Below are 24,319 nucleotides of genomic sequence, written 5' to 3'. Positions count from 1 at the left end.
GATAAACCGAAGTCGACGATTCGCCTTCCCTACCACGGTTTTCACATGCTCTTTCCACCTCATATCGTTTTGCAGTGTTACGCCGGGATATTTAAACGACCTAATGGTGTCGGGCACGACACCACTAATACTGTATCCGAACATTACAGGTTTGTTTCTTCCACTCATCCGCATTAACTTACCCCTTTCCGCACTTAGGGATAGCTGCCATTCATCACACCTACTGGATATTTTGTCTAGGTCGTCTTGTGTCTTCCTACAGTTACTCAACTTCGACACCTTACTGTACACCACAGCATCATCACCATACAACCGCAGATTGGTGGCCACCCTGATTACGAAATCATTTACGTATGTAGAGAAGAGCAGCACTCCTACCACACTTCCCCGGGGCACTCCTGACGACTCCCTCGTCTCTGATGAACACTCGCCGTCGATGACATCACACTGGGTTCTATTGTTTAAGAACTCTTCGAGCCACTCGTAGAGATATGAACTTATTCCATATGCTCCCACCTTCGCTAACAGCCTGCACTGGGGCATCGTGTCAAATGTCTTCCGGAACTCTAGAAATATTGAATCTCCCTGTTCCCCTTCACCCGTGGTTCTCAGTATATGCTGTGAGAAAAGGGCAAGCTGAGTTTCGCACGAGCGATGCTTTCTAAGACCATGCCGATTCGTGGACAAAAGCTTCTCAGTCTCAAGAAAGTTTATTATAGCCGAAATGAGAATATGTTGAAGGATTTTGGGGCAAACAGAAGTTAGGGATATTGGTGTGTAATTTTGCGGATCCGTTCTGTTACTTTTCTCATATACTGGAGTCACCAGCGCTTTTTTCCAGTCGCTTTTGGACTTTGGGCTCGCGGAGAGGGCATTGCCGTAGAGTGTTCTTTGTAAAACTGGACTGGAATTCCATCCGTGCCTGATATATTTGTTGGGATGACTGTAAACGAGTGATTTGGTGCGATGGATCACGGTTTACGCGTCACAGTCCGATGGAAGGGTTTAGGTGTGGCGAATGCCTGCAGATCCATTTCTGCCATCATGTACAGTGAAACTTCCTGACAGATTACAACTGTGTGCCGGACCAAGACTCGAACTCGGCACCTTTGCCTTTCGCGGGCAAGTGCTCTAGCGTCCGCGTTACCGAAGCATCCCCCGGGCTCTGGCAGAGCCACGTCTCCACAACATCCTTTCTTCCAGTAGTGTGTTCTGCAAGGTCTGCGCGAGAGCTTCTGTAAAGTTTGAAAGGTAGGAGACGAGGTACTGGCAGAAATAAAGCTGTGAGGACGGGTCGTGAGTCGTGCTTGGGTATCTCAGTCGGTAGAGCACTTGCCGGCGAAAGGCGAAGGTCCCGAGTTCGAGTCTCGCTGCGGCATACAGTTTTAATCTGCCAGGAAGTTACACATGAGCGGACACTACGCTGCAGAATGAAAATCTCATTCTGGAATCATGTATATTGCGAAGTACAGAAGAGGTGGTGTTAACGTATAGGGGTGTTTTCCGTCCTCAGGTTGTGATTGCCTTATTGCGATTAATGGGTTTCTGAACACCGTGATAACTGGAGATGAGTCTTGGGTGTACGCATACGACCCAGAAACAAAAAGACAGTCGTCGCAATGGAACCATCCCGAGTCTCCAAGGCCGAAGAAAGTGCTGCAGGTGCGAAGCAAAATCAAGGTGATGCTGACTGTCTCCTATGATTCCGTCGAATTGTGCATCACGAATACGCGCAAGAAGGACAAGCAGTGACAAAGGAGTACTATCAAGATATTCTCCGGTGACTCCGTGACTCACTTCGGCGCAAAGGACCAGACATGTGGACGGCGAAAAAACTGGCAACTGTATCACGACAACGCCCCCGCACATTCATCCCACTTGATCCAAAATTTCTTGGCCAAACATGGAATTACAGCCGTTCGCCAACCCCCCTTCTCTTCAGACATGGCACCTTGCGTCTTGTGGTTGTTTCCAAAATTGAAGACGCCACTGAAAGGATCCCGTTTTCAGAGTGGAGAAGAGATAATGCGGAACACCACGACGGAGCTGAACACCATTCCGAAAGAACACTTCCAGAGGTGTTTCCGGCAGTAGAAGAATTGGTGGGCTCAGAGTATGCAAGCAAAAGGGGCCTACTTTGAAGCGTATTAGGGACAAAATGAGAAAACGAGGTTTTAAAAAAAAAAAGTTGTTACGATGCTGGACTGCCACGGGAGCGAGCGGTGTTCAAACCTCCGTCGTGCTGACATATATTTGTTCAGCACAAATAGAACAAGACGAGTGACATGCCGTCAGTTATCTCTGTACATCAGTGTTGCCACCTTCAGATATGTATACATATGTTCGCTTTATTCAAATATGTGTCTGTGTCGTGGTGTAACGTCCGTGTGCAACAGCTAGGTGTAAGGCATGGACCTTTAATGACAGCTGATTCTGCACAACTGCTCTATCAGCGGCCGCAAACGTTTTATGACAAGGCGACAAGTCAACCGAATCCTCCACCGGAAAAGACGTAACACGTCTGGTATGTTATACGCGGCATTAGTGAGAGTTCGTGTATCATATGACAAGAATATCTTATCGACGCACCTAATTTGTACGCCTGGTGAGTGAGTGAGATATGCCTCCTCGTTAGACATAGCTGTCCGTTGGAATGTGAATGTGATCACTCCCAAGGAAATGATGAAAACATTATAGCTTGTCACATAATGTGCAACAAATGAACGCAACATTTTTACAATCACACAAGTTCTCCGTGTTCCGTCAAAACACATGTTTTCAACGTGTTTGAAGTTACGTTCCGTCTCTCGACTCTTGCATTCCTTTGTCGTAACTTACTTCACACCGCTTTATTTGTTGTTTCCATTTCTGTCATACGTCTATGTGGTATCTCGCCTGCACTCACTATTCATCACATTTACTTGCGACGGTAACGTATTCGTACCACATGACTTATATTCTATAACCAATGTATATGGTTCAAATGGCTCTGAGCACTATGGGACTTAACAGCTGAGGTCATCACTCCCCTACAACGTAGAACTAATTAAACCTAACTAACCTAAGGACATCACACACATCCATGCCCGAGGCAGGATTCGAACCTGCGACCGTAGCGGTCGCGCTGTGCGAGGTGCCGGGGCTAGCAGTGTATTTAACACTCAATTCTTCTCTAATCTTCATATGGAAATGATGCTCTAAGCCCCCCCCCCCTTTTCTAACTCCTACTTTTGCTGTTGCACATGGATTAAGAAGAAACGCGAACTGACTGTAATCGACCCTGCAAGTGGAGTAGAAAAGAGTTTGGCACCTGCAATAATTTAATTTGATAGACATTAATTAAATAAAGGAAAGTTTCAGTAACGTAGTGAGAAAAGAAAGGGTTGCTCTACCGATTAATAGAATGAAAGTTCTGTCCAAAATAACAATTTGATTTATTATGACTAAACTCAAAATCATAAACAAAACACATGAAACATTTACAATACATCAAATTGGATACTCAAATAAATGCTGTGAAGGTGAAGTTGTCCATAAACTAGATTGTGACATTTATGACAAAGTGGTATGTGGAGCCAATTCCTTGCAACTCAAATCCTAAGAGAAACACCCTGCCAACCCAACATTAATTCCTGCTACAGTAGTGAGAACTCAGACAATCAACATCCAAGACAGAACCACGTAAGAAAAGATGGGAACAGGCGCGCTCTGCTGAGCTCTGATTATCACAGAACAAATTCCCTAATCTGCCGATGCTGCGGACATACATTACCAAGCTGTCTTCTTAACTGCAAGGACACGATCTGGCGTACCGGAGGCGATGGCTGGTTGCTTGGACGTCCCATCGTGGTGATGATAATGTCGCGAGTATAGCCTGAAACAAATTATCCTGGTCTGGTTGTTGCAGACTAAAGACTTCCTATCAATACAAATGCGCCTCTGAGGGAGACGAAGAAGGCTCGCCACACAATCACTGATGGTACAGTGAGTGATTTTAACAAGCGAAGTCACACAGTAACTCCGATACAGTCAACTTTAGCCAAAACTGCTCAAGACAGACAACATAGGCCGCTTGTACGCAGAACGCTCAATTGCCAACTGTACTCGGAAAGTTACGTTGAAGTCGAAACTTCAGCAACTTTGTCAAACAGATACAATCAAATAAAGGTATATTAGACAGCCAACGGAAGGCAGGCTGTCCAGAGCAGCGAGAGCTCAGTCTTGTAACCTACTCCGAGCGAAAGGCGAGAGCCGACCCCCTTCAAGAGCACCCGTGCAAGCCGAACACACAACATTCCCGCCCCCACGACAGTGGCCGTAGTTAAACGTTCCAGTCAGCAACTCGAAAACCGGCGGAAAATTCAACTCTATTGCCGACGCAGTGCTAGTCCACCAATGGAGATTCTTGGCGCCAATTTCTGCGCCGATTTTGCTACGTCATGGAGCTATGCCCTGAGCAAACCAATCACAGTTACGATTTTGCAGGAAACGCGGGAATTTGCCCGCCAAGACTGCCTGGGAACACAAGTCATTCCCACGCCTCACTGGTAGCCAGAAACGGTTTTCACTAAATTTCTACGAAGTAACGGAATCTCTAGCCCAGCCGCCCCTTCCGGCACATCTGGGCGTGTCGCCCCCGCTCTTATGACAGTGTCGGCTTCTGGAAAGCACCCACTCGACTCCCTCACACCCATCAGCTTAATCCTTTCAAGCTCAGCAGAACTCGCCTGTCACCGGACCACCCGGGTGACGAGAGATGCTGTGTGGGAAGTCCACGTGTGAAGGAATAACAACTTTTCACCGCATGCAATTAGAGAGGAAAATCGAATTACTCAGAGTAAGATAGAAATATGGGAGGGGGCTTCTGCCACCTTTCAGCTGTTCCAGACTGACGAGCCTAGAACCACTCGGCCACTCTGGCTGGCACCAATGTATAGTACGAGGGTCACTCCAAAAGAAATGCACACCATTTTTTTAATATCCATCTTTTATTCTACATGTTTGAAAGTATGTAGATACATCCTTTAGGAACAATATTTTCATTTTTCCACATAATTTCCATCCCTCTCAACTGGCTTACGCCATGTTGGAACCAGCGCCTGTATACCCACACGGTAAAATTCTGGACCAACCTGTTGGAGCCACTGCCTGGCAGCGTGCACAAGGGAGTCATCATCTTCAAACCTTGTTCCACGAAGAGAATCTTTCAGTTTCCCAAAGAGATGATAGTCACATGGAGCCTGGTCAGGACTGTAAGGCGGGTGTTTCAGCGTTGTCCATCCGAGTTTTGTGATCGCTTCCATGGTTTTTTGACTGACATGTGGCCGTGAATTGTCGTGCAGCAACGAAACATCCTGCTTTTGCCGATGTGGTCGAACACGACTCAGTCGAGCTTGAAGTTTCTTCAGTGTCGTCACATATGCATCAGAATTTATGGTGGTTCCACTTGGTATGATGTCCACAAGCAAGAGTCCATCGGAATCGAAAACACCCTAGCCATAACTTTTCCAGCAGAACGTGTGGTTTTGATTTTTTTTTCCTTGGGTGAATTTGCATGATGCCACTCCATTAATTGCCTCTTCGTCTCTGGTGAAAAATGATGGAGCCATATTTCATCACCTGTCACAATTCTTCCAAGAAATTCATGTCCACCATTCTTGTACTGTTCAAAAAGTTCGCTGCATACCGTTTTTCTTGTCTGTTTGTGAACGACTGTCAACATCCTGGGAACCTACCTGGCACAAACCTTTTTTAACGCCAACACTTTCAGTATATTGCAAACACTTCCTTCCCCTATCCCAACGTAGCGTGACAGTTCGTTCACTGTGATGCGTCTGTCAGCAGTCAGCAATTCGTTAACTCTCTGCACATCGTCTGGAGTGTGTGCAGTACGAGGCCTGCCGCTGCGAGGACAGTCCTCAATATTGCCGTGCCCGCTTTCATCGCGTAACCTCCTTGCCCACCGACTAACTGTACTGCGATCGACAGCAGCATCTCCATACACCTTTTTCAATCTCTTGTGGATGTTTCCCACTGTCTCGTTTTCACAGCACAGGAATTCTATGACAGCACACTGCTTCTGACGAACGTCAAGTATAGCAGCCATCTCGAAGACATGCTGTGACGGCGCCACTCACGGGAACAGGTTGAACTAAGTTTGAAAACAAGCGGGAAGGATGTATCTACACACTGTAAAACTTTCACATATGCAGAATGAAAACTGTATTTTTACAAAAATAGTGTGCATATCATTTGGAGTGACCCTTGTATAACAACTGCTAAGACTACACCAAGAGAACAAACATTTGAGTGACCGGACGGACAGTTGATAATGCGGTGTGGGTGGGAAAACAAAGTAGCGCGAGTTTCGAAGACGGCTCGCGCGGTTGACAGTCAACACCATGACCACTTACCCACGACACCGTTGAAGTTTCAGACTGCTATATACTGCACTTCCTGGGCTCCGAGCGTTCAACTTTTTTTTTTTTTTTTTTTTTTTTAACAGTTCATTACACCTTCTTCCTGTTTCCACTTTTGATGTGAGTTCAGTTACCACAAAATATGAGGGGTGCGCTGTGGGGAGTTTCCCCTCATCCGCCGCAGTGGGGTAGGTAACGCGGCCACTGCGGTATTAGGGGAAGTGAGAGGGGGGACGTTTCGGTGTTTGTCTTCCGGTGGGGATAACTGAAGGGCGTCTGTGCCCGGTACCGGTCAGCTGCTATGGCACACATTTCAAATGAAATTAACATGGGTTCCTGAATGCGCAGCACAGAGACGGTAGTCTTGAAACGCGATACGTATTTGTAGCAAGAGATATGAAATTAAGAGTGTTAACAATGAAACGCAGCCAGTAGCGGAAAAAAAGACATTGAAAAAATTTAGTAAATATTTGTGATCGTGTGTATATATATTGCAATATAAGTACAGTTGCCGTCACTCATCGATCTACCGGCCACACAGACAACACGACAACAAGTCGTCAGGCAATAACAGTGTCACAGGTTTGGTGCCACCGTCAGCAACGTCAGCCTGTGAAACAGAAGAGTAGGCACGAAGTATTCCGATTGGCACCGACCTTTAACGATCAGTACTTGACCTGAGGGGGGGGGGGGGGGGGAAGGCGATGGCGATCGACATACGGTAGGTCTACCACAGGGCTCATAAACATAGTACTCTATTAAGGCTAGGAATTAATAATAAGACAGGTACACACTTGCGGCCCATCATGCAGCCTCATTACGTCAGTCATTATTGGCTCTTGAGCAGAAAAGTTTGATTATATTTGGTATTTGTATTGTATTGGACTGGAGGTCTAGAAACGAGGAAGAGGCTTCGTCGCCCCCGTAGCCCTCAGTGGTTCACAACCCCACAACAGGCTACAGCAGTCCACCCACCCCACTGCCCCAGTGGGCCACCTGGGAACATCTCACGGCAGACGAGTGTAACCCCAAATGTTTGGGTGGTAGAGTTATGGTGGTGTGTGTGTGCACGTGGAGAAAGTGTTTGCGCAGCAAGCGGCGACATAGTGTGACTGAGGCGGAATAAGGGGAACCAGCCTAATCCGCTGGCGGATTCGTCTTCCCGCCCTGAAAGCAGTGCGTCAGACAGCACGGCTAATCGGGCGGGCACGTTTTGTATACCGTATGTCTTCAGTAGCTGAGAATTTGAAGTTCTACGTTTCAAATTTCTTTGTATAAAAGTCAACGTCCCGACCAAAGCACTCACTGAGTCCAATGGTTCAATTGGCTTTAAACACTATGAGACTTAACATCTGAGGTCATCAGTCCACTAGACTTAGAACCACGTAAACCTAACTAACCTAAGGACATCACACACATACATGCCCGAGGCAGAATTCGAACCTGCGACCGTAGCAGCCGCGTCGTTCCAGACTGAAGCGCCTAGAACCGCTCGGCCACAGCGGCCGGCAATCACTGAGTCACCATCGCCCAGCGCAGACCGCTAAGTATGTAAACTTGAAATTTGGAGAGGGCGTTGATCTTATACTGTAGGCGTAGTTTGAGAAGGAATTTTTCGATATTCCACACCGAAGTGGGTGAAAGGTTTTTTTTGAAAATATGTCGCTATTAAGACAATTTTGAAGCTAGACATACGAATATTAGTAATTGGTTTGTCGGTCAGAAATAAAGAAATACGTGCGTCAGCATTTGAGGAAATTTAAAGTTGGGGGGGGGGGGGGGAAATAGTGAGTGATAGTGTTTTTTAAATACATCATTACTGAAGGACTACTAAAGTATGTGTAACTTACATCTATGAACAGTGGTATTTGACTTCTTAGATATAAATAAGAAAAAGCGTTTATGGAAATTCAATCTCTCAGGGGGGGGGTGAAATAGGGGATGAGATGCTTTATAAAAATATTGGATTATGCAAGCATTGTTGAAAGTAAATCTGTGAAAATTTGTATTTGTTTCCTCTGTTACAAATAAAAAATAGGCATGTCACTCTTTCTGGAAATTCAACCGCTAAGGTGGTGAAATAGAGCGTGAACGCTTTACGAAAATATTTCGTTTCGAAAGGATTTTTGAAGTTACAGCTCAGAAAATTAGTGTTTGGCTTTTCGGTAAAAAATTAAAAGAAATTATCACTCTTTTTGGAGATTCAAGCCCCCAAGCGCGTGAAATAAGGTCCGAGCGATTGAGTGACTTATCGTTGTCCAGCGCAAACTGCTAAGGATAGAAACTTGAAATTTGGGGAGGGCGTGGATTTTATGTTGTAGGTGCCGTTAAAAAAGCGATTATTCGAAATTCCACCCCTAAGTGGGTCAAGTAGTGGGTGAAAATTTTATGAAAATAATTCATCATCAAAGACTAGTAAAGCATTTTCTAAGTTACGTGTATGAAAATTAGTATTATACTTGTTGGTTATGTGTGTTAGGGGATGAAAGTTTCTTCAGAATTGTCTCGACAAGAGCGCAAAATGTGTGACTGACAAAAACTTTGGACTGCAGCCAGCAGCATCGCTTTTTGGTCAGAAGCACATTGGCAAAAGACCAGGCTTATAGACTACTGGCCATTAAAATTACTACACCACGAAGATGACGTGCTACAGACGCGAAATTTAACCCACAGGAAGAAGATGCTGTGATATGCAAATGATTAGCTTTTCAGAGCATTCACACAATGTTGGCGCCGGTGGCGACACCTACAACGTGCTGACACGAGGAAAGTTTCCAACCGATTTCTCATACACAAACAGTATTTGACCGGCGTCGCCTGGTGAAACGTTGTTGTGATGCCTCGTGTAAGGAGGAGAAATGCTTACCATCATGGTTCCGATTTTGATAAAGGCCGGATTGTAGCCTATCGCGATTGCGGTTTATGGTATCGCGACATTGGTGCTCGCGTTGGTCGAGCTGCAATGACTGTTAGGAGAATATGGAATCGGTGGGTTCAGGAGGGTAATACGAAACGCCGTGCTGGATCCCAACGGCCTCGTATCACTAGCAGTCGAGATGACAGGCATCTTATCCGCGTGGCTGTAACGCATCGTGCAGCCACGTCTCCATCTCTGAGTCAACAGATGGGGACGTTTACAAGACAAGAACCATCTGCACAAACAGTTCGACGACGTTTGCAGCAGCATGGAGTATCAGCTCGGAGACCGTGGCTGTGGTTACCCTTGACGTTGCATCACAGACAGGAGTGCCTGCGATGGTGTACTCAACGACGAACCTGGGTGCACGAAAGGCTAAACGTCATTTTTCGGATGAATCATGATGGTCGCATCCGTGTTTGGCGACATCGCGGTGAACGCACGTTGGAAGCGTGTATTCGTCATCGCCATACTGGCGTATCACCCGGCGTGATGCTATGGGGTGCCATTGGTTGCACGTCTCGGTCACCTCTTGTTCAGACTGACGGCACTGTGAACAGTGGACGTTACATTTCAGATGTGTTACGACCCGTGGGTCTACCCTTCATTCGATCCGTGCGAAACCCTACATTTCAGCATGATAATGCACGACCGCATGATGCAGGTCCTGTACGGGCCTTTCTGGATACAGAAAATGTTCGACTGCTGCCCTGCCCAGCAAATGCTCCAGATCCCTCACCAACTGAAACCGTCTGATCAATGGTGGCCGAGCAACTGGCTCGTCGCAATACGCCAGTCACTACTCTTGATGAACTGTGGTATCGTGTTGAAGCTGCACGGGCAGCTGTACCTGTACACGCCATCCAAGTCCTGTTTGACTCAATGCCCGGGCGTATCAAGGCCGTTATTACGGTCAGAGGCGGTTGTTCTGGGTACCGACTTCTCAGGATCTATGCACCCAAACTGCGTGAAAATGTAATGACATGTCAGTTCTAGTATAATATATTTGTCCAATCGATACCCGTTTGTCATCTGCATTTCTTCTTGGTGTAGTAGTTGTAAAGGCCAGTAGTGTATTTGCTTAATTTGCGAGAAAAGTGTAGAAGGTGTTGCGATTTGTGAGGAGCATAAAAATTCGATTAGAGACAAACGAAACAGAAGCCTGTGCATGCTGTACAGTGCACGCGAGCGTCGCAGTGGGCGCTAAGCTGGCCAAGCAGCACGTGGTTTCCGTGCTGGTGAGTGGGGCTACGCGCCGCCGCAGCCCGCGCGCCGTGGCCTGCTGGAGGGGGGCGTCACCCGCCGCTCCAGCGGCCGACCTGTGCCAAGTGTCGCGCCGCGGCGGCGCGAGGCGTCCGCCGCTATTTATACGTCCTGAGGACGGGGCCGGGCGGCGAGGCGGCAGGCGGGGACGGGAATAGACGGGCGTGTCGGGCCGGCGCCGCCGCGCGCCGTGACCTCCGACCGCCGCCTCCGCCTCTCACACAGCGGCCAGAGGCGCAGGCGGAGGCCCTCCCCCCCCCTGCTCCTCCCCACACCCTGCAGCCCACAGGGACTCTGCCGTCACTGGCTCTCTGTCTGCCTGACAGCCGCTCAGCTCGCCCATCACTTCCTGAAACTCGCGGTTATTAAAAAAAGGATGCCGCGAAACTAAAGCCGATTTCAACTCGTTGGCCTTCTCGGCGAGCTGAGCCGACGTATCGACACACGAACCGAGCACTCGAAAGTTGAGCGTTGAGCGTGCCGTATTTCTGACGTCACACCGTGGAAAAAACATGTGTGGAAAAATCTATACTGTTTACTGAAGAAATCAGTTCACTTTCATTATAACAAAATTTTTTGCTCCTTTAGCTCTTTTAAAACAATTTAGCTAGTTATTCTGATATATGTTATGAAACGTCCCCTTAGAACAATTGTACAGGACTGAGCTTAAACTGACACACAATATTTTTGGCGCAACGCAATCTGACTATCAAAGATCCCTGCAAAAGAATGGCCCTGAGTAACATTAAACTACACCTTTCAGAAATCACTTACCTCACAAAAATCTTCATTACTCGAACTACTGCAATACAGCGAGCGCCACTACTGCCAGCTAAATAAAAGATTCAAACTACGGGAGGCACTAACTACTGATAGGCATAGTTAGCAAATGAAAGATTTTAATAGAGAACAAACAATGTATTTACCTTAATAGTCATAATATATATAGCAGTTCATGACATCCAGTCTAACAAATTTCCAAACTCCGCCATCTCTCTCCCGACATCCACCACTGCTGGCGCCTCACCTCCAACTGCGCAACGCTACGCGCTGTTCACATCCAGCTGCCGCTGCCCAACACTACAATGGCAGACAACAATCCAAACTAGCCACAGACTGCACACAGCACAGCCAGTGATTTTCATACAGGGCGCTACGTAACGTTGCCAATATGAAAATATAAACAGCCTACTTACATAGCCCCCATGCTCCCCACAAAAAATTTTTCAAATTGTTTTGGGCACTGGCCAATACATATTTGTTAAAATTTTTTGACAATTACAGTAACAAAGAAAGCAAATGCACACACGTTGATACAATGTTGGTCAAAAGCTAAATTTTTCTCACAGTCCATAAAGACAGTCCTGATCATCCATCACAGTAAAATTTCAGTGTTTTTTTTTTTTTTTCAAAGTCTGAGCAGTAAAAGAAAATGCACACGGAAGTAGTGGGTTTCCATGCACTCTTGAAGAAGTGATGTGCACCTGCACAGTCGCAGCAGATGGCTGCTGGCCATCTCTACAAGGACTACAGTGGGTCTACATCTTTGATGGCCCACCAATACCATTATTTCTACAAGGACTGCAGTGCGTCTGCACCTCTGGTGGCCCACCAATACCGTAATCTCTAACAAGACTACAGTGGTCTGCTCTGTGATGACCTACCTACCAATATTCTTCAAAACGTCGAATGACTCTGCTGTGGGTTTGCTCTGTTGTGGCCCATTACCTGTCAGCATGTCAAGAGTCAGCACTGTCTTTCCATTGCAAGGACAACACTACTTCTTCAAGAGTGCATGGAAATCCACTACTTCCGTGTGCATTTTCTTTTACTGCTCAGACATTGAAAAAAAAAAAAAGACACTGAAATTTTACTGTGATGGATGATCAGGACTGTCTTTATGGACTGTGAGAAAATTTTAGCTTTTGACCAATATTGTATCAACGTGTGTGCATTTGATTTCTTTGTTACTGTAATTGTCAAAAAATTTTAACAAATATGTATTGGCCAGTGCCCAAAACAATTTGAAAATTTTTTTGTGGGGAGCATGGGGCTATGTAAGTAGGCTGTTTATATTTTCTTATTGGCAACGTTACGTAGCGCTCTGTATGAAAATCACTGGCTGTGCTGTGTGCAGTCTGTGGCTAGTTTGGATTGTTGTCTGCCATTGTAGTGTTGGGCAGCGGCAGCTGGATGTGAACAGCGCGTAGCGTTGCGCAGTTGGAGGTGAGGCGCCAGCAGTGGTGGATGTCGGGAGAGAGATGGCGGAGTTTGGAAATTTGTTAGACTGGATGTCATGAACTGCTATATATATTATGACTATTAAGGTAAATACATTGTTTGTTCTCTATTAAAATCTTTCATTTGCTAACTATGCCTATCAGTAGTTAGTGCCTTCTGTAGTTTGAATCTTTTATTTAGCTGGCGTTAGTGGCGTTCGCTGTATTGCAGTAGCTTGAGTAACGAAGATTTTTGTGAGGTAAGTGATTTGAGAAAGGTACAGGTTAATGTTAGTCAGGGCCATTCCTTTGTAGGGATTTCTGAAAGGTAGATTGCGTTGCGCTACAAATATTGTGTGTCACTTTAGTGAATGTTTGAGTACGTTCAGTTTTGCTCAGCTGTTTGAAAAGCAAATAATGTAAGAGGTTTATCAGCACAGTAATTCACAAATTGTTCTAAGGGGACTTTTCAGTTAACTTTCATAAAACCTTTCACAGGCTGTTTACAAGCTAAGTTACACATCTATCACATTCAATTCATGCCACAAAGGATACACGCCCCGCATTTTTCGCTGGAGGTTGCGGCGGCGCGGTTCTTTAGGTCCCTTTACGACGGACCTGCACCTACCTGTAAACATTGTCTCACTAGTTCATCAGTAGGAAAGCCGAGTGAAACCTACTGTACTTCGATGTGAACCAGGCTGCAATTAAAGTCACTAATCTACGTTTCGGGAGAAAGTTTTCACACAATTGAAAGTTTGGAAATTTTGTCCTCAATTAATATATTCTGAAACTTAGGTGAATACGTATCACTGCCAAGCCCGTGCTAGTCTTAACACAGTCACTCATAATCCCTTTCTCTCACGTCAGCAGGTTTATGGTGTTGCATTTCCCGAAAACGCAATAGCTACAAAAGTACTGATTGTTTTTGATTGATAATGCTCGCCAAATATTAAGGGGCTCCGGAAAGGCTCAAAATCATGAAAAGTTCAATTTTTACTTTTTTGCGTTTTCTGAATCTGCAGACTATTACCTTTTAATAGATATATAATTTATTCAATTCCGAAGACTACAACTATTTTTAAATTTTTTTGAAATGTGTTCTACATGGGCGTGACCCACTGTGGCGCTGTTAAACTGCTGTCAAATGGTGTTATTATTAACGTCCGTGTTCATCAGGTACCTTTTAGTGATGTGAGATAAAGTATGTGTTGTGGCTGACCTGTGATGGTTCAATATATATCGCTGGTGTGATTGTCGATTGTTTCATGTTTATTTACTCTGTCGTTATCTCGAAAATATTCGTAATTAATTCTGTTTCTTGAGTCTCTGTTTCGTTGAAGTATAATAATGAGTAAAAGTAAAGTTGCTGTTGCGACTTTCAATGATGGCAACATTGTAAGGTGCAAGGTACTTAGAAATATGGGAATGAAGATAGGTTCTAAGATGGTACGAGCGATGCTTGCTTTAGACAAGGAGCGCCTTCGGGCTGCAGACAGGGCTGTAAAGAGTCTAGAAATACAAGCAAGAGTAAACAGGAGGAGGAACAAGAGGAAGCTGGAGGAGGAGTTTGCAGAGGATGAAGATAATCCATCCTATGGACCTGGAATGCACTAAAAGGTTAATCCAATCTTTGTCGCTCGATTCCCAAAACTTTTATTTTCTCATACTAATTACATGTTTTCTAAGGATCTTCCAAACATATTTGTTTCAAACTTTCAGTAAATGTTACACAGTACCTTCTGCATAATTTAACACAGCCTTTTTCCAAAAAAACTGTATATTTTTGAATATATAAATAAAAAATGGCAAAAAAATGTTGTGAATTTTCATTACAATTGAAAAAAATCATCTTTAATAACTGAACTAAAATTTTGTAAAATCCCTGTGTTAAGTTGTAGCCCATATTTCAATAAATAATCTGTAAAAAGTTCAACTTCCTACCTCAAATACTTTGTGAGGAAAGATGTAATTTATAAGCGTTATTTTAACATTGCAAGTATAGGGCGTTCCGGAGCCCCTTAAGTCTGTCGGTACCAAATGCAGTCACAGTTTTTTAGCCACTGACCTGCTCAATACGCCATGCGGAATATATGTCTTTTTTCGTCACAAAATTCACTTAAAAATTCCGAAATTTCTACACACACATCGGAATAATTATGCCTTCACTTTCCAACACTTTTGATGTATGAAACACTGCTAGATCCGGCAACTTATCGTTTCCATCGGAACTACTACTGCACACGTCCGATCTCTTTCATGGCTAGGCTTCGACTCTTCTCTAGAACACTCTCAGTCTTCTCTACCAGCAGAGAAAGGCGCGCGAAGAATATTGCTTTACCATTGGTCAGTTCACTCAACAGCCAACAGCCAATAGCAAAACAACATTCTCCCGCGTCAGTCCACGCTTTCCATCAATAACCAATGGCAAAATAGTAAACCTAACGACTGCACCTTTTACCGACGTAATTATCTAATATGCTGAAGTTTTGTTTATGCATAAATTTATTTACTATTGTTATTTATACCTGAATTAACTTTCCCTTTACCATAAACTTACTTTACAAATCTATTCTACAAAAATTCCCCTTGTCCATATCCATACATCTTGAAATGTTCCCACACTAAATCCTACTACATAACTCGTTAAACAATTATCTTCATATTAACCTTAAACCACACTCACGCATCATTCATACTGCTAAAACACATTTATAACATTTTACATACACAAAAATACATAACAACACTTTATGAAAATACTACAACAGTTTATGAAAAACATTCTATTACTTTAGTGCACTCTAGTGGGCACAATCGAAGCTAAAATCACAGTCCCCCTATCCAATACTGTCCTCTATCGGCTGATACATAAAGTACGTGTGCGTCCAGTCTCACGCCACCATCTGTCACTGTCCAGCTCTGAGACACATCTCCCACTTAACCGCCTCCAAGGCAGGATCGTTATACGCCTCAAGGTTCAGGATGCTGATCTTCGGTAGTCGATGCTTCAACACGAAGCTGGCAATGATTTGAGATGAGCGCTAGATATGAGTTGTTCTTTCACAAGCGCTTCCGTTTGCTTCTTGACACAAATACGTCTACGCGAAGTCGTCTCTCCTTAGTGTAGGAAAACAGAATTTGTGAAGTAATTCCAGCAATGTTAAAAAAAATGAAAAGAATAGTCAATGAGCCTGTCGTTGTAATTCTTGAAACTGAGTAACAGGCACACATCTTACCTACTACGTCAACTGCACCTTTTGTCAGATTGTAGTGAGATATGATTTCAGGTTTGTGTGTTTCTTCAACTATCACCGTGTCACGCATAGTGGACAAAAGTATGACAGACGGTTTTTACAGGGAAAATATGAAACTAGTCTTATCCTTCTGAAATCCAAACATTGCACTTCCAATTTCTCTTGTTTTGTTTGGGAGAGTTTCTGGAGGAATTTCGTGTCTGTCCTTCCTCATCGTACCAATGCAAGAGATTTTCTTCTGCAGTAAATATTCAGAAAGGAGGTACCTTGTGTACCAAGCATCAGTTATGAGGTTCCTGGTAGAGTTTTCTATAGGCAGCACAAGTTTCTTCACTACATACTCAGGAGTATTAGACATCCCTGCAATAAAATGTTTTTGTATCACATAGTACAAACATTGGAATCCCATACTTAGCTGGTTTGCTGGGTGTACTGTATCTATCCACAGCGGCCTCTGAAAGGGTGAATTTACTCAGGCTGTAAGTAATCTGACAACTAGTAACTAATGCGTCCGATACTGTGCGAACTGCAGTCAATTTATCACTTTTTCTCCCGTCGTTCCTCGTTTCCATGTCATCAAAGGGTACACAGCATAGAAGAAACACTAACCTTTTGTAACTCATAGCAGTCCTAAGCGGTTGCATTCCTGTTCCATCTGCCGCCCAGAGTTCCAGTACATCAGGGTAATGGCCTTTTCTTGTTCCAGTCGAAAAAAGAATCCCAAACACTCACATTAATTCATGTGTTGATGTCACTTTGTTATCCCTTTTGCGCGAGAATTGATGTGTTCCTCGCTGTATATTCATGTACGTGTTTGTATAGCTCACGATCTCATCAGTAACGTCAAGGTCAATTATTTTCATAAAAGCACTAACTTCTTTAGTTATACCCATTACATTTCTCTTTTGACTGGTAGAATTTGCACGATGGTTTCCTCTTGGTTTTTGCCGTTTAGCACACTCACTTTTGCGCCAGTGTATAACTTTGTATTTTCCAGCAAACTACTCCCACAAACCTGCTGTCTTCGAGACTATCACCATCCTCACCTTCAAGTTCGGAATCATAGCCTTATTCCCCATATTCACTGTTTTCATCACTCAAATCTACTTCACGTCCCTCCAGGTCTGAAAAGTCTATCCAGACTTCATCATCACTTTCTACGAATAGATTGTGAATTTTCTCGTCTGATACATTCTTTGAACTGAAATAAAACATCGAAAGAAATAAAATGACTAAATGAATTCAGATGTCAGTATAACCAAATTAATGTTGTCCATCTATCATCATCATCATCATCATCATTTAAGACTGATTATGCCTTTCAGCGTTCAGTCTGGAGCATAGCCCTCCTTATACAGTTCCTCCATGATCCCCTATTCAGTGCTAACATTGGTGCCTCTTCTTATGTTAAACCTATTACTTCAAAATCATTCTTAACTGAATCCAGGTACCTTCTCCTCGGTCTGCCCCGACTCCTCCTACCCTCTGCTGCTGAATCCATGAGTCTCTTGGGTAACCTTGCTTCTCCCATGCGTGTAACATGACCCCACCATCTAAGCCTGTTCGCCCTGACTGCTGCATCTATAGAGTTCATTCCCAGTTTTTCTTTGATTTCCTCATTGTGGACACCCTCCTGCCATTGTTCCCATCTACTAGTACCTGCAATCATCCTAGCTACTTTCATATCCGTAACCTCAACCTTGTTGATAAGGTAACCTGAATCCACCCAGCTTTCGCTCCCATACAACAAAGTTGGTCGAAAGATCGAACAACAAAATAAAAAGCAACGAATAAGTATAGTTAACTTTTTATTACATTTACGTCTGTTTATCGACTACTGGAACAAAGCTTGCACCAGCAGGCGCGCGCTGTACATTTTACAACATTCACACCCCGTTGCTTACAATTCAGAAAACAAACTGAGAAAGCTAACCAAAGGAACTGAAGCCCCTTTAACATTGTCGAGAAAACATCAGCAGTGGAATACATGGAAGCGAAGAACAATACCAGAAGGTTAAGGCTTCGATTAGGCATAAAAACCATCGGTGTTGTACTTTTTACAACAGCGCACCCGCTAGAGGCCTAAATGTAAGTGCGATCTTTCCATTGAATTTTTTTGCATTGGGTTAAGCTACACGACTGGTTGCGTTACTTGCAGTAATATATTCTGAGCTCGTCCAATGGCGCGACGTTTCGGCGACTGTCACTGCCGTCATCTTCTGGCACTGTCTGGGTCCGCGTCTACGCAAGAGGCGAGCGTCCGCGCTGGAGTCCAGCGCGCAGTCGGTCGGCGCCCAACCAACCCGCTATACTCCTATACTCTTGCGATTTGCAGTGCCTTGGCGACAGCTGCCTTCAAAGGAAAAAAATTGTTCAAATGGCTCTGAGCACTATGGGACTTAACTTCTGAGGTCATCAGTCCCCTAGAACTTAGAACTAATTAAACCTAACTAACCTATGGACATCACACACATCCATGCCCGAGACAGGATTCGAACCTGCGACCGTAGCGGTCACGCGGTTCCAGACTGTAGCGCCTAGAACCGCACGGCCACTCCGGCCGGCCCTTCAAAGGAGAAAACCGCCAGAGAGAGAAGCAGGTGCCCACTACAACCACGTCCGCGAACTGCAGTGTCCTCCGGACTTGCTTCCCCTCTATGGAACCTCGGTGAATGACCTCCTATGATAAAGCCAGCCCACGGGACGAACACCTGGGCTCAAAAATTTCTCAACGAGATAGTCTGAAGCCTTCTTCCTGAGTTAGGAAGCCTTGTACTCTTCTCAAAAATAACAAAGAAAGGAGCAGAAAAACAATCAAACACCGCTGAGCGGCATGTGACTGCCGTGTCATAACATGCAGAGTGTTTCTAAGATCTATACATCAAATGTCTAGGAGTGACAGACCACGTCATTGGGATCAACTTGTAAGTAGGCTGTTGAGGTTTTTATGTTGGTAACGCCACGTAGCGCTCTGTATGAAAATCACTGACTGTGCTGTGTGCGGTCTGTGGCTGGTTGGCATTGTTGAAATATTCTCTATTGTCGTGTTGGGCACTTGGATGTGAACAGCGCGTAGCGTTGCGCGGTTGGAGGTGAGCCGCCAGCAGTGGTGGATGTGGGGAGTGACATGGCGCAGTTTTGAGCGCGGATGATCTGCACGTGTGTCCATCTGTTGTTGTTGTTGTTGTTGTAGTCTTCAGTCCTGAGACTGGTTTGATGCAGCTCTCCATGCTAATCTATCCTGTGCAAGCTCCTTCATCTCCCAGTACCTACTGCAACCTACATCCTTCTGAATCTCCTTAGTGTATTCATCTCTTGGTCTCCCTCTACGATTTTTACCCTCAACGCTGCCCTCCAGTGCTAAATTGGTGATCCCTTGATGCCTCAGAACATGTCCTACCAACCGATCCCTTCTTCTAGTCAAGTTGTGCCACAAACTTCTCCCCAATCCTATTTAATACCTCCTCATTAGTTACGTGATCTACCCACCCAAACTTCAACATTCTTCTGTAGCACCACATTTCGAAAGCTTCTATTCTCTTCTTGTCCAAACTATTTATTGTCCATGTTTCACTTCCATACATGACTACACTCCACACAAATACTTTCACAAACGACTTCCTGACACTTAAATCTATACTCGATGTTAACAAATTTCTCTTCTTCAGAAACGCTTTCCTTGCCATTGCCAGTCTGCATTTTATATCCTCTCTACTTCGACCATCATCAGTTATTTTGCTCCCCAAATAGCAAAACTCCTTTACTACTTTAAATGTCTCATTTCCTAACCTAATTCCCTCAGCATCACCCGACTTAATTCGACTACATTCCATTATCCTCGTTTTGCTTTTGTTGATGTTCATCTTATATCCTCCTTTCAAGACGCTGTCCATTCCGTTCAACTGCTCTTCCAAGTCCTTTGCTGTCTCTGACAGAATTACAATGTTATCGGCGAACTTCAAAGTTTTTATTTCTTCTCCCTGGACTTTAATACCTACTCCGAATTTTTCTTTTGTTTCCTTTACTGCTTGCTCAATATACAGATTGAATAACATCGGGGAAAGGCTACAACCCTGTCTAACTCCCTTCCCAACCACTGCTGCCCTTTCATGTCCCTCGGCTCTTATAACTGCCATCTAGTTTCTGTACAAATTGTAAATAGCCTTTCGCTTCCTGTATTTTACCCCTGCCACCTTTAGAATTTGAAAGAGAGTATTCCAGTCAACATTGTCAAAAGCTTTCTCTAAGTCCACAAATGCTAGAAACGTAGGTTTGCCTTTCCTTAATCTTTCTTCTAAGATAAGTCGTAAGGTCAGTATTGCCTCACGTGTTCCAGTATTTCTACGGAATCCAAACTGATCTTCCCCGAGGTCGGCTTCTACCAGTTTTTCCATTCGTCTGTAAATAATTCGCGTTAGTATTTTGCAGCTGTGACTTATTAAACTGATAGTTCGGTAATTTTCACATCTGTCAACACCTGCTTTTTTGGGATTGGAATTATTATATTCTTCTTGACGTCTGAGGGTATTTCGCCTGTCTCGTACATCTTGCTCACCAGATTGTAGAGTTTTGTCAGGACTGGCTCTCCCAAGGCCGTCAGTAGTTCTAATGGAATGTTGTCTACTCCGGGGGCCTTGTTTCGACTCAGGTCTTTCAGTGCTCTGTCAAACTCTTCACGCAGTATCGTATCTCCCATTTCATCTTCATCTACATCCTCTTCCATTGCCATAATATTGTCCTCAAGTACATCGCCCTTCTATAGACCCTCTATATACTCCTTCCACCTTCCTGCTTTCCCCTCTTTGCTTAGAACTGGGTTTCCATCTGAGCTCTTGATATTCAAACAAGTGGCTCTCTTTTCTCCAAAGGTCTCTTTAATTTTCCTGTAGGCAGTATCTATCTTACCCTAGTGAGATAAGCCTCTACATCCTTACATTTGTCCTCTAGACATGCCTGCTTAGCCATTTTGCACTTCCTGTCGATCTCATTTTTGAGTCGTTTGTATTCCTTTTTGCCTGCTTCATTTACTGTGTCCATCAGAGACAGTAAATTTGTAAGACTGGATGTCATGAACTGATATATATATATATATATATATTATGACTTTTGAACACTATTAAGGTAAATACATTGTTTGTTATCTATCAAAATATTTCATTTGATAACTATGCCTATCAGTAGTTTGTGCCTTCAGTAGTCAGAATCTTTTACTTAGCTGGCAGTAGTGGCGCTCGCTGTATTGCAGTAGTTCGAGTAACGAAGATTTTTGTGAGGTAAGTGATTCATGAAAGGTATAGGTTATTGTTAGTCAGGGCCATTCTTTTGTAGGGATTTTTGAAAGTCAGGTTGCGTTGTGCTAAACATATTGTGTGTCAGTTTAGTGTTGATCAGAATAAGTAAAGAGAGAAATGTCTGAGTACGTTCAGTTTTGCTCAGCTGATTGAAAATCAAATAACGTAAGGGGTTTATCAGCACAATAATTCACTAATTTTTCTAAGGGGACGTTTCAAACTTTTGTAAGAGATGGAACGTTCACTGTCACTTTCTAGTGGCGCTAGAGATCTTATTTTCAATTCGTCAGAGCTGGGTCAACGAGATTTCAACAGACTAGCGGGGTGTACTGCAGGTGCTGCATCTGCATGCTTCCTGCACCAGTAAACTGAAAGAGTGACTTTGAACACGAAAACCTTCGGAATTAGTCTCTAAGTCGAGAAATAATCTTAGAAGCGAGTCAGGAACTTTACTTTTGCTGAGGCTACGCCTTTTCACACTTCATCATACGCAACGCTCACTACATATGGACGCCCTTCCGCCTCAGTGGTAAAACCAATAATAAGAGAGATATCATCGCCAGGAAATGTTACCGAACACCTTGATGTTGGACGCAAAGACTTTGACACATCCTCCTCTCATTCCCCCGCCCCCTTGTGTGTGTGTGTGTGTGTGTGTGTGTGTGTGTGTGTGTGTTTGTGTGTGTGTGTGAGAGAGAGAGAGAGAGAGAGACTCTGAGATACCGGTTGCCAGTTGTTATTATGTTTATGTAACGACCTGTAGGTTCTGAACGTACGTCACACTCCTGTCAGTCGCGTATATGCTGCAGTGAATCAGGATTCAAAACTGGATTTCCCATTTGCCACTACCTGTCGCCTTATACAGTCAACTATCCACAGGTTGCTCATGGTAGTTGCTTGAAGCTGTTGTCAGACAATGTATCCAGTATTACCGTCAAAGATGAATATGTAGTGTATCACCAATAATGAATAAGCAACTAGTGTTTTCCCTACAACTTCACTTGTACACGTTTTCAACACGTATGTTGCACGCACTTCTCCTCCTCTATCTCTTTGTCCATCTCCTCCTTCGCACTCTCTCTGTCCACATCCTCCCCCCTACTCTCTGTCCACATCTTCCTCCCCACCACTCACCCCACCTCCTCACACCTCTCCTTGTCATGTCCCCATCTTCCCCTCTCCATATCCTCCAGCTCTTCTCTCCCTATACATCTCCTCCTCCACCCTCTCTCTGTTTCTTCCCTCCTTCCCCTCTGCCCTTCACCTCCAACCCTCTCTGACCATCACCACATCCTCTTCTCTCTGCTATGCCCTTCTCTGCATATCTCTGCCCATTTCCCCTTCTTCCATCTCTCTCTTCATGCTCCTCCTCCTCCTCCTCCTCCTCCTCTCTCTACCCACCCTTTCCTGACCCTTCTCTGTCCCTCTGTCCATCTCCTTCTCTGTCCATCTCTACCTTCTGCCATGCATGTCCATTCGGAATTTTAACACGTACACAACAGGTCGAGGAACCAGGTCAACATTACTCCAACACAACAAGACTGTTGTGCAAAGCAGCCTACGCATATGGGACTGGAAAATTCCTATCTTACTCCTGACATGTAGGCTGCCCTGCAAAGTAGGACAACGAGGCAGCCGCTTCTATTCCCACAGAACAACATTTTGTGCAGGGCAACCTGTATATCAGGAGTTAAAAAAACGTGGTTGTTGTATAGGAACTAGATAATCATTAACCCCTTAGTACTGATACTCGAAAAGTATGCTGTTCATATACCAAATCTGGTTGAAAATGATCCAAGGATTTGAGAGGAGATTCCATAGATTGATTCATACTTAAAACAAATTTTCATCTACTACTACTACTACTACTGTATGGTTATCGAATTTAAGCTATCCTTAACTAACTCTGTGACTGATCTGCCGGAGTTTAGTGGTTCATAGAAATATCCCAATGTTAAATCAAGTCCACTAACCTCACTTTTTTTTAGTCACATGACCTCACAGTTGTATTCATTTTGGATCTCACTAGACCTAATGCCTGCATTTGGCATTATAAACACTGCTCCTACAGGAGATGGTAATCTGTCTTTACTATAAATGATTCATGTGTTGTTGAGAATTTCCCTCCGCTCTTGGTCAAGCTTCAAGCATCTCTCAGTTGCTAGTTTCCTGTGGCTGTGACTGCCTCTTGCAAAAGATGTAAGTTCTGGAACTTCTAAAATGAAACTTATTTGTCTTCAGCAACACGAGTGTCTGTCTCCAGTGAATAGTGCAATGTGACCTACTCAGAGTGGATTTACCAATCTCCACTGTTTAGCATAGGTCAACCAATCTCGTCACAGTAATGTCGAAGTATGTGGCTCAGACAAACCACTCGGCTCCAGAACAGAGGGCCCTAATCAGCCCTCAAATCGATGCTGTAAGCAGATATCCGGTGAGTGGTTCTAGCTGTCTTCACTACTTCCACCAATCGCCAGTAGGAGCTGAGAATAGTGTCAGAGAGACTTCCGATGAAGATGTCATTGGCGCTGATGTGGATGATGATCTGCAGCCGTCTGCAGCCTGTACTCTCAATTACTTCCAGGATAGTTTCTTCCACTTGGTGGAAATTATCGCCAGGATACGCAGCAAGACACATTTGGACTGTTTCCCTCCCTAACAGAGTCCAACTGCTGTTGGAAGTGCCTACCACTAACAGCCCCTCTGGTCCCATCGGAGGATGCCCCAACCAAGACAACAAAGGAGAGACCACTGCTCGAGCAGGAGAAGCAAAGTCCACTGGCTCTGTCTCACTATCAGCAGGAGTACAGGACCAGCCTCTGAGCCACTACCCACATACAGTCTTCCTTACAAAACAGCTCCAGAACTGGGGATGGGCGAGCTACAGCCCGATTTCCACTGCCTGACTGGTGCCAATTTGGGGGTTCTCCATGGACATTATTGGCAGGCATAA

This window comes from Schistocerca cancellata, chromosome 9 (genome assembly GCF_023864275.1).
Source record: "Schistocerca cancellata isolate TAMUIC-IGC-003103 chromosome 9, iqSchCanc2.1, whole genome shotgun sequence".
NCBI lineage: Eukaryota > Metazoa > Arthropoda > Insecta > Orthoptera > Acrididae > Schistocerca > Schistocerca cancellata.
Note: the sequence above shows the minus strand (reverse complement) of the source record.